General features: G+C 40.0%; 1 long non-coding RNA gene across 1 annotated transcript; it reads right to left on the bottom strand.

The window, feature by feature from the left end:
• Positions 1–807: 807 nt before the first annotated feature.
• Positions 808–7,235, bottom strand: LOC136509087 (uncharacterized). The gene is made up of 3 exons (XR_010772220.1): positions 6,988–7,235; positions 1,649–6,794; positions 808–1,568 (listed from the first exon to the last, which is right to left on the bottom strand). It is a non-coding gene; the product is annotated as an uncharacterized lncRNA (long non-coding RNA).
• Positions 7,236–10,739: the final 3,504 nt, after the last annotated feature.

The raw sequence follows: 10,739 nt of genomic DNA, 5'->3' as shown, positions 1-10,739 counted from the left end.
TGTACCTTTGTTTAGCTCAAGTACTTGCATACAGTAGCAGTTATATTTATTGTTCAGCTGCATCGGTTCCACAGCTGTGTGCATTGGAAAATGAGAGTGTCAAGTATTTTTGAGATAAAAGTTGAATCCTATAAGGTCTAAGTATTTTGGTTTGGAGGGAGTTTCAATGGTTACCATTCCTGTACCTTTGTTTAGCTTAAGTACATGCGTTGTAGCAAGGAAATGAGAGTGTCATGTATTTTGGAACAAAATTTGAATGCTATAAAGTCATGTATTATTACTAAAGTTCGATAACAATTGTACCAAAGCTGCTAGTTGATGTTCATGGTGTAGTCAAAGAATTGCTGAGAAGAGGTAAATCCAATGAACAAGTACATATACAAGTAATAGGCAATAGTGGGGAAGAGGTATATCACTAAAATATGATAACAATTGTACCAAAGCTAGTAGTTGATGTTCATGGTGTAGTCAAAGAATTGTCGAGAAGAGGTACATCCATTGAACAAGTACATAAATACAAGTAATAGGCCAATAATCGAGAAGAGTTACATTACTAAAACATGATAACAATTATACCGCCATCTAAATCTGTTCTTATTTGGTACAAAAGATTTTTTTATTGAAAGTACATAAATACTCAGCATCATAGTGCTAGGCATTTATTAAAACAACAACATAAAAAAACATATATGATCATTTTTTAGAGAATACATGAGCTTTAAAATAACGGCATCAACTAAATTAAGATAAACATATATGAACATTTCTCTAAGATAGCTTCTTTGTTACTTGAGAGAATCTGCTAAAGGAAATATTTTTTGAATGCATGTATCAACTAGAAAGTAGTTGATTTAATTGAAGGCAGTGAACTATTGTTCGGCAGACTGCTCTTTTTTGGTCCAGAGAATAGTACATAGGTATCAAGAAAATTACTACAAACATTGCTCTTTCTGCATGTACTCCAAGTTGGAATGAGTAAAACAAAAAAGTCTCCAAATCTGAAAATAAAAACTTGCTTACTACTCAGTACACATTTAGGTCAGCCTTTTTCTCGAAAATAACATGTAGGTCAGCCCTGTTTCTAGACATCATGGCCATTCGGATGAGCAGCAACTGCCTTGATTGATGACCCGCAGGAGCTGGCACTTGCCATTGGCTGACGCAGAAGGTGGTGTGGGCGTAGCTATCAGTTTAAAAGGAGTTATTTTCCAAGCCATTTTCCTTTCCCCATTCATAAATGAATTTATGTATGGATATTGAACAGAACTCTGCACTTCTCCAGTTTTATGAAATACAAAAACCCATAGCAAAGTTTTGCACTGGAAATTACATAAACACTGAGTTCTCAATGACATTAGAGGACATGCCAATTGGCACCGAGCAAGTGCAGCTTGAATCCTGGAAGAAAAATAAAAGATTGACCTGCTAGACAAATGAGTGGAGCAAGAAACAAGATGGCAGAGAAAGGCATGCTTATAGGTAGCATAAGTTAATGTGAGAGATTGCAAAGCATCTGCAGTAAACTTGTCATCTGGCAGCACACGGTAAAGAGTAGGCCAGCTTGTTACCTGCAATTTCACAAGCAGCTAATCTTCAGATGAAATTGGAAAAAAATGTCTAAATTAGTCGCGACGTGCTATGCACATACCTTAATCCCAGCATGGCTGCACAGAAAGAAATCAATTTCTATTGGGTGGCAGATAATCTTATCAACTATAGTGCCTGCAAATTTCAGAAACAATTGAGAAAAGCCTTCTCAAAAAACACAATTAAATTCTACAGGCAACGACAATGTAAGCAAGTTCCTTAGCATATTCCAGCTAACACTCCTGTTGCGCCATAGCATTTTGAGTCCAAAATTGGGTAGATACAGAAATCTCCTCTGCCAAGAACCTGCAGAATAGTACCACGTATTGCGTGTATCATACAAACAAATACGATATTAACTGCTTCCAAACAACCATTTCTTTAGGAAATGCAGGAGTACAGGATCAGAGGATATTGTACAGCTAAAATGGCTAAGGTTCAGTTTAGGATCTTTAGGGGTATATTCAACTGTGTTGCACCACATATACAAGATGTGATTAGCCAATCACAATGAACTCAAAAGCAGCACAAGGGGATGATGCAATAATGGCAATGAAAACAAAGGTAGTACATAGGAGATATTGCAACAATGTGTACATAAATGGGAACGTATTGTAGGTCATCTGTCCTATTTTTCTGCAGTTCAATTATGAGGTTTTCCTATTTTATGGTATGTCTCATATTCATAAATTGTATTTGCTAAAATAAGATGAATCAGAGAACACTTATCAAACTATTCCAACTCTTAAAACTTCTAAGGCTCTAAGGTCAGTGACGTGCAATAAAAAATGGACATTTAATTTTACATTGTTTGCAAAGGTTCCCATAATCAAACAGGTATATATATCATGAAAAAGAAGTAAAAATGAAATAGCTGAACCATGAAGAAGACAACAGAAGCAACAGATATGGGCACTTTTTAAGGTTTAGATTCTTGCATTTAATAATTCAAAAATATAATATCTGAAATCATAACTAGATAACACAGGGTATAGCACTTTGAAGTCGTGTTGTTGACATATTGAAAGACCATAGTAGGCGTCTTTGATTCATATTCTCTGACACCATCAAGTAGTTAAACAATATTAGGCCATCCATATAAGTTCTGAAGTATCTTTATTTCCCTCTTTATCTGGATGATCATAAAAGACATCCACACGAATCCTTATGATGTCACACAAATCTAAGAAAATAGAAAAAAGAGATAAACATTAAATGGCCTATATGGCTGAATAGCATATCGAGTAAGCCTAAAATCGATCAAATAGGCAAGTGTCCAATTTATTATATATACAATTCTGCAAGGACAAACTGCTATATGATTTTCTTATATATACAAAAACTTTACATGTTTCCATTTTCTTGTTAATTTGTTAGTGCGTGCAAGATGACATGATTGTATGAGAGGCCTGTAGAGCTACAATGTCTCCAAAACACATTGGCTCATGCTCGTTAAGGAAAGCAACCAATTTCTAACTATGAAAGGAATAGAGAATTAGAGGGCGACCCACAAGGCAGTGTTTGATAGTCAAACGAACCTGATACCACATGGAAGCCTAATAGGACCCTAAAGTAAGGCTGTCCTAACAAAAAAAACAGTGACCTATTGTGGAAATAGTCCTCACTCCATGTACAACCAATACTACTGAAGCAACATACCCATGACTGTTTTCACAAGCTCTGCTAAAAAAATAGCAAAATTTAAATTCAAACTCGAGATACATTATGGTGGCAAATCACTCTAGTATTTTTCTTTAGCTGGCTGTCAGAAAATATGCTGAGCCAACATTTCAACACCTATGTCGGCCGGATTATATTGTTTTAAAAAATCCTACCACCCACGAAAAATATGCAATCTGCCTGGTGAATATTTCTAAAATAATAAAAAAGCATGGAAGCTGAATAAGACCATTTTAGTCTTTTATTTCCCTTAGTTCTTGGCACCTGTGCTAAACAAATGGCATTGGGGCTAAATAGTAGTACACTAGTACCAGTTTGACTTAATGATTTTAAAGGGGGTACATTACATTTGATAGAGCAAATAAATTCATCAGCAAAGAATATATTAATAAATCCACCAAACTAAAAGAGACTTATTTGGAAAGCTGCTAGTTGATGCTCATGGTGTAGTCAAAGAATTGTTGAGAAGAGTTACATCCATTGAGCACATAAATACAAGTAATAGGCAAATAGTCTAGAAGAGGTGCATTACTAAAACATGATAACAATTGTACCAAAGCTCCTAGTTGATGCTCACGGTGTAGTCAGAGAATTGTTGAGAAGAGGTACATCCATTGAACAAGTACATAAATACAAGTAATAGGCTATTAGTCGAGAAGAGGTATATTACTAAAACATGATAACAATTTGTACCAAATCTGCTAGTTGATGTTCATGGTGTAGTCAAAGAATTGTCAGGGAGAGGTACATCCATTGAACAAGTACATAAATACAAGTAATAGGTCAATAGTGTAGAAGAAGTATATCACTAAAACATGATACAATTGTACCACCACCTGAATCTGTTCTTATTTGGTACAAAAGATTTTTTATTGAAAGTAAATAAATACTCAGCAACACAGTGCTAGGCATTTATTAAAATAACAGAATCAAATAAATTAAGGTAAACATATACGAGCATAGAGAATACATGAGCTTTAGTAACTTGAGAAATTAAATTAATATAACCAGGAAAAACAAGGCGGGTAAGGGTAATATGATAAACATAATTATAATTGATAACAATATGCAGAATTAGATAAAATTGTCCAAAAGGATTGATTCAAAGTAGTGGTGCGTAAAAGTGTTTGGCCGGTACTCAAGTGTTCTTAAATACAGTATCAACTACCTTTTGGAATGAAAAACTGATTTATTTGATTAAAGAATACATCATACTTTCAGATGTTAGATGGGTACATATGAAGAGTTTTAAAAAATGCCGAGAATTGATAGCATGAAAGTTGAGCAAGAGGAAAATATTGTGTAAAAGAGAAATTAACATAGCACTCTTAAATACTGAACGCACTTAGCCCAGCTCCTAATACACACAAAGCACTCATTAATCTGTGGTCTTTCCACATGCTTTCCACATTTTTTTATACTCTTAACCAACACTAATGAAAATTGCACTAGTAGAATACACTTAATTTTATTGCTTATAAATTTTGCAGTAAATATGTGATAAGCTGACCTCAACAAATGAGGCTAAATGCTCAGTGCTAAATATGCAGATGCCATGCTCTTGTCCAATACAGTCAGAATCTCATGGGTCTCACATAATATAAGATCCAAAATGTAATGCCTACACGATAGGGGAAAATCCAAACTGAGCTAAATATAATGTCATCTACAAAACCTCTTGTCATTGCTGTAAAAGGAAAAGGATAGCTCAGACGGAAAACAAAGGCACAGACCAAAAGCGTGAAAATCAAAAGGGACAAACAGTAGTTGATAAATTTAGGACTGAAATTCAAAACAAAGGTGAGGAATCTAGTGGTTTGACCCTTGTTGAAGAAACAGCTTACAGATCTATGGACGAGCATATCAAACAGCTTACAGGTCTATTTTAAGTATTTCACAATGTGTACATAAATGGGAGCAAATTGAAGTGGTTAGAGATCTCACGGTAAAAAAAAAGTAAAGTATAATACTGACAGATTTTCTTTAGGAAAAAAGTGAAAATTACAAGAACTATTATAGATCAATATACTTCTTGAAAAAAATTGTATCTCAGACCTTGCCTCCCCTCGACCATACTAAAATGTTGTTTGCAAAAAAGGAGAAATTCCTGAGTGCACTTTAACAAATAAAATGTTGTGTGATAAATTCTTTTACCACTGTAAATATAAATTCTTCTATGTTTCAAATCTTTGTTATGTGTACAACAGTACATGTATGTTTAACCTATGTACTCATGTGCCACAGATGCAAGAATCAAAATATACAAGCAATCCACAATGAGGTGCAAACTACCAGCTACTCTTCATAAGAATGACTACAAGTACAAGGTCACAAACTATGCTGTAGGTAAAATTTAAAATTAAAATCTAGATATATGAGCACACCAGAAATAACTATGCTGTAGGTAAAATTTAAAATTACGAAGCGCCGAAGAAATTAATAGGAATGAATAATTAGAAGTGTAGCTGCTAACCGCTAGTTAAATATGGATACCAAAGTTGAGTACTCCTAGACGACAAACTAAAAATCAAACTAGTCGAATTGAACAAAGGAGAGAACTGATCTAATCTTGTGTAGTGCTAGAAATCAAACTGGTCGAATTGAGCAATTGGATAAAAGAAGGATCTGTCACCCTAAAAGAAAGAAACAGTTAAAATCTGAGGGAGCAAAATTAAACGCAGTGAAGAACAGCGATATAGTACAGAGCAAATCTGAAATTTTTGACAAGTAAAAGCTAAAATATCAACAAATATATATTTAAAGACACCAAAAAAATACTAGGTGAACAAAATGAGCAATTGGATGAAAGCACGGATCTGTCTCCTTAAAAGAAAGAAACCGTTTAATCTGATGGACCAAACCAAAACGCACTGAGGAACAACCATATCGTACACAACGGAACTGAATTTTTTGGCAAATAAAAGCAAAAAATGCAAGGATCTGTCACCGTAAAAGAAAGAAATAGGTAAGATCCGACAGAGCAAAATATATTGCAGTGAAGAACAGCGATAGAGTACAGAACGAATCTAAAATCTTTGACAAATAAAAGCTAAAATCATCTGGAGATGAGGATCGAGAGGATCAAATCGAGGGGAGACAAGGAAACGGCAGCAGTGTGTACTTGACCTAATCTTTCAGAGCTCGTGGATGGAGAAAGAGAGAGAATAGATAGAGAAAGAATGGAGCAAAAAATCAGAGAACCATCGAGTTTACATATCTGTCGGATTCAAGAAGAACAACCAAAAACATAGGGAGCAGAGCAGTGTTAGCTCGTGGATGTATAGAGAGTGAGAATCATGGAGATGAGGGGAAGCGGCAGCAGGGGATCGAATCTTCATAGGTCGTGAATGGAGAAAGAGAAATTAAATCATGGTGAGAAGAGAAGCCGAGAGGGTGGAATCGGAGAGAGGAAAAGATGCAAGTTGCAAAGATTGAGCGGCACAAGCATGTTGCCGGCGTCGTAGGTCCGAGCGCGGCAAATGGGCGGAGAAGTGGGCGGCGGAAGAGGGAGCGGAGGTCGAGCGGATCTGAAATTTAGACAAAAAAAAAGTTTTGGTCAACGAAATCAGGAACTCGACAAATGCAAGGACTTGTCCCGGTTAAAAAATGAGTAAAAGGCAACACCCGAGAGAGCAAAATATACTTCATTGAAGAACAGCGATAGAGTACAAAACGAATCTAAAATCTTTGACAAAAAAGCTAAAATTATGTCTAGTAGACCTGCAGATAGATCCTCTCAACCAGTTAAACACTGAAGAAAGAGGATCTGGCGTTGATGAGCGATGTGGAAAATAAAGCGCATCATCGACTGGAGGTTTGCGGTGGTTTCGATGAACAAGCTAATGGTGCGTTGGATGAACCAGTGGACTGACAAGTGGCTAGAAAAACAAAGAGATGGGGAGAGAAACGGAGAGCAAGAGTGCGAGAGAGAGAGAGCTACGGGAGAGACAGAAGAGAGAGCAGAGGAAGAAGAATGGGAAACAGATAAAGCAGAACTGAGAGGGAAAGGTAGAGAACGGAGAGAACTGAGAGAAGGGAGCGGAGACGATTACTTATCGTGAGAAAACAAATTCAATCTCGTGCTCACGGATGCGAGAGCGTCGTTTGACCTGCACGAATCTTGATGAAGCCAGAGCTGTCTGATAACTTGAGTTGGTGCACATAGTTGTGGGAAATACCACTTGGCCAACCAATTCCTAGCCGGGGCTTGGTGGGGCTTAGTGGCCCAACCTCGACACGGTGATGTAAAAAAAAAAATGGACACGGTGCCTGGAGGCTAGACCTAGACGCGAGCAGCACCGATTCCCAACGACGTCGTAAGCGAGTGGGTCCTACAGTGCTGGTTGCTCGGTCTGGCACATGGTGCACAGCAAAACAAGTAATGAAGAGCAGCCCTGTGTTCCATTTCTCATTGAATAAATTGAACTCACGGGTTGTTTATGTTAAAGACTTCAACTAGAACTACAGAATGAAAATGACCAATAATACATTGAAATCTCCATTTTGTTTTCTATTGTGTCGTGTTCCATGCTATCAATTTTTCGTTCACTGATAAATTGTAGTTTTACACTACAACCCAATTCTAGTGTTAAATATTTAAACTTTCATCTATAGACTATAGGTCACGTTCACTTACTAATCAGGATGATACGATATAGACATATGAACTATAGATCATAGTAGCAAAAGAGTGGTGTGGCGAGTCTCTCAAGTCAAGATCGTCGGCCAGTTCCACAGTCACCTCAACAGCAAAGAGTGGTTGTTGTAAAAAAAAAAAAAAAAAAAAAAAAGCAAAGAGTGGCATGCAGTAGTGCGCACCTGGAGTAATACCTGCGTGTTGAATGCAGCGTTGGACAGCACTTGTTGCCGCATGCACCACACCATGCGCATGTCCTGCTGCTGTACTACATTCATGAATTTCGTTGTCATGGTAGCAAGTAGCGATTATTAGTGTATATCTACTGTATTAGCCACGGCCGTGCCTGGTACCCACCCCATTAAGTCCCAAAACCCTGGCCCCCTTCCCGTATCATTTCGTATCACCCACACCCACCACCTCTCTCTCCTTTCCCTCTCCGACGGCAAGTCGACAACGGTCGCCACCCAAATAAATCGCTGCAGAAATTAAAGACTAGCTTATTGAAAACACTATTGTGAGGTCGCGGTCATGGCTGGTAGTGGCAGGCAGAAGACATGAACATTCTTATAAAGAAACAACTTTATTAAGTTGATATAATAATCATGAAACAACTTTTATTATAAAGAAACGACTTTATTAAGTTGATATAATAATCATGAATTTTTTGACCTCCGTAGGAAAGCACACGGTCTAAACAGAATTAAGATACGAGAGCCTAGCATTCTAATAATAACTATCAATTCTAAGACTAGACCGTGACCCAAAATGTATTCTAAGACTAGATCGTGACCCAATAAGTACGTCTAACCAGGGTAAGAACACCGTAACCGTCTGTGCCAATTATTGTTACAACACCGCTACAACCAAAGCTTTAATTTGAGAAGTAAGATATGCCTATTGAGCACGTGCCAAGCTAGTATGCTACCACAACACTCGTGTCCTTGATGAACACTCATGCCCTTGATGATCATGTTGTTGTAACATGGCCACCGTGAGTGGCGGAGACCTACGCAGTCAGCAGTTTACAAGGACATCTCCGACCGATTACCAAACGGGGCCCAGCACTCACGCCTCCAAACCCGAGAGAAGTGAATGTTTTTTAGACTTTGCTTGCAGGACGCAGCAGGCAGTCCTGGCGCGGTCTCCGCCTGGGTGACTCACAGGTGTCTCCGGACGGAAAGGGCGGAGGCCGCCCCACCACAAGACTAATTAAGTGCCAACATTGCCTAAGTATGTGCAGGTAACCGGAGGAGGGCGCTCGTGGACTGCGCGGGCGCGCCGGCATGGTCTCCGCTTTTCGGGGCGAAGACCCGAGTAGGAGATCGGCGATCCTGAACAGTCGGAGGCCAGCAGCTTTAGCACTCCCAGAGGCGGAGGCCAACGACGGGAGCTCAAGACCCAAGGCCGAATCTTGGGGTCTAATGGGCCGACTGATCGTGCAGGCCCAATACCTGAGGACGGTGCAACAAGATTAGCCCCGAGACGAGAGGCTAGTAGTGGAATATTCCAAGAATGTACCGTAGCAGTTGAGGGGCACTATTGTAAACTCTATAAAGCGGTAGTTGAGCCCTATAAATAGGAAATGCTTATAACAGTACCGGGAAGTTGGTGAATGAGTTAATGAAACCCTAGTTTCTACATGTCATCTCACTACTCTCCCACTTGTTGTGCCTGTTTCCCGAGCCTCCACCCAGGAGCAGCGCCTTACGGGTGGAGGCCCTACTACCACTCCACTGAGACCGCTAAGTTTCAACATTGGCGCCCACCGTGGTTTGGCCAAGAAAAACCAACGATGGCAGGGAAAAGAAAAACCACCGCAAGAGCAGCAGCGACCACGGGTCAGAGAGGGAGGCCCAGGCGCACTGCGCGTAGCACCTACGTAGCCCTGCAAACGGAGGATGACACCAGAGAAGACACCCAAGGTCAACCTCGGGAACCCGAAGGTTCGGAGGCTCATGATCTGGAGGCCCAACCACCCCAAGGTGCAACACCTGAGCAAGAGCTGCAACAGCTGCAAGCACAATTGCAGAGAGCACAACAAGAGAGGGACAGAATGGCAGCAGCATTCGCAGCCAATCAACAAGCAACCCAAGCATCAGCACAAGCAGCAGAAACCAGGCAGCAGTTGGCAATCCTACATGCTAAAATGCTGAGTATGCAGCATGCAGTAGCAGCGTCAACCTCCACAATCCCAGCCTCCGCAATAGCACCAACTGCAACCATACCACAGGGACCTCCGCCAGTGATTAGCCCGCCTACAATGCCATCTCAGGCAATACGGAGGCCTATCGACCCCAAGTCCCCACTCTTCGAAGGTATTCAACAATCGTCGTGGCCAACAGCATACAAGCCAATCGCACTACCAAAGTTCAATGGAAAGTCAGATCTCCATCAGTTCATCATGAGCTATGAGGCCGCAGTAGCCTCCGCTGGCTGAGACGATGCCGTCCTGGCAAAGTCATTTGTCATTGCAGCTGAGGGCGACGCGTTGTCCATGCTCAAACCAAGCACAATCTATTCTTGGGAAAACCTCCGGGACAAGATATTGGCAAACTTCAAAGGATTCGCCGCACAATCTCTAACATCTACAGATTTGTTCCAGTGCAAGCAAGTTCAGGGAGAAGCGCTCCACGACTACTTCTAGAAATTCGTGCAGCTAAAGGCGAAGGCACCAGACGTCCCAGACGAGATCGCCATTGAAGCAGCAATCAAAGGCCTCCGAATTGGACCGTTCGCAGCACACATAGCAAGAAAGAAACCAACCACAGTACAGTAGCTGTATACAGAGTTTGAGAAGTACTGCAGATCAGACAACGACCTCCGGAAAAGGTTG

Source organism: Miscanthus floridulus, chromosome 15 (assembly GCF_019320115.1).
Source record: "Miscanthus floridulus cultivar M001 chromosome 15, ASM1932011v1, whole genome shotgun sequence".
Lineage (NCBI taxonomy): Eukaryota > Viridiplantae > Streptophyta > Magnoliopsida > Poales > Poaceae > Miscanthus > Miscanthus floridulus.
This window is presented reverse-complemented; position numbering and strand designations above follow the sequence as displayed.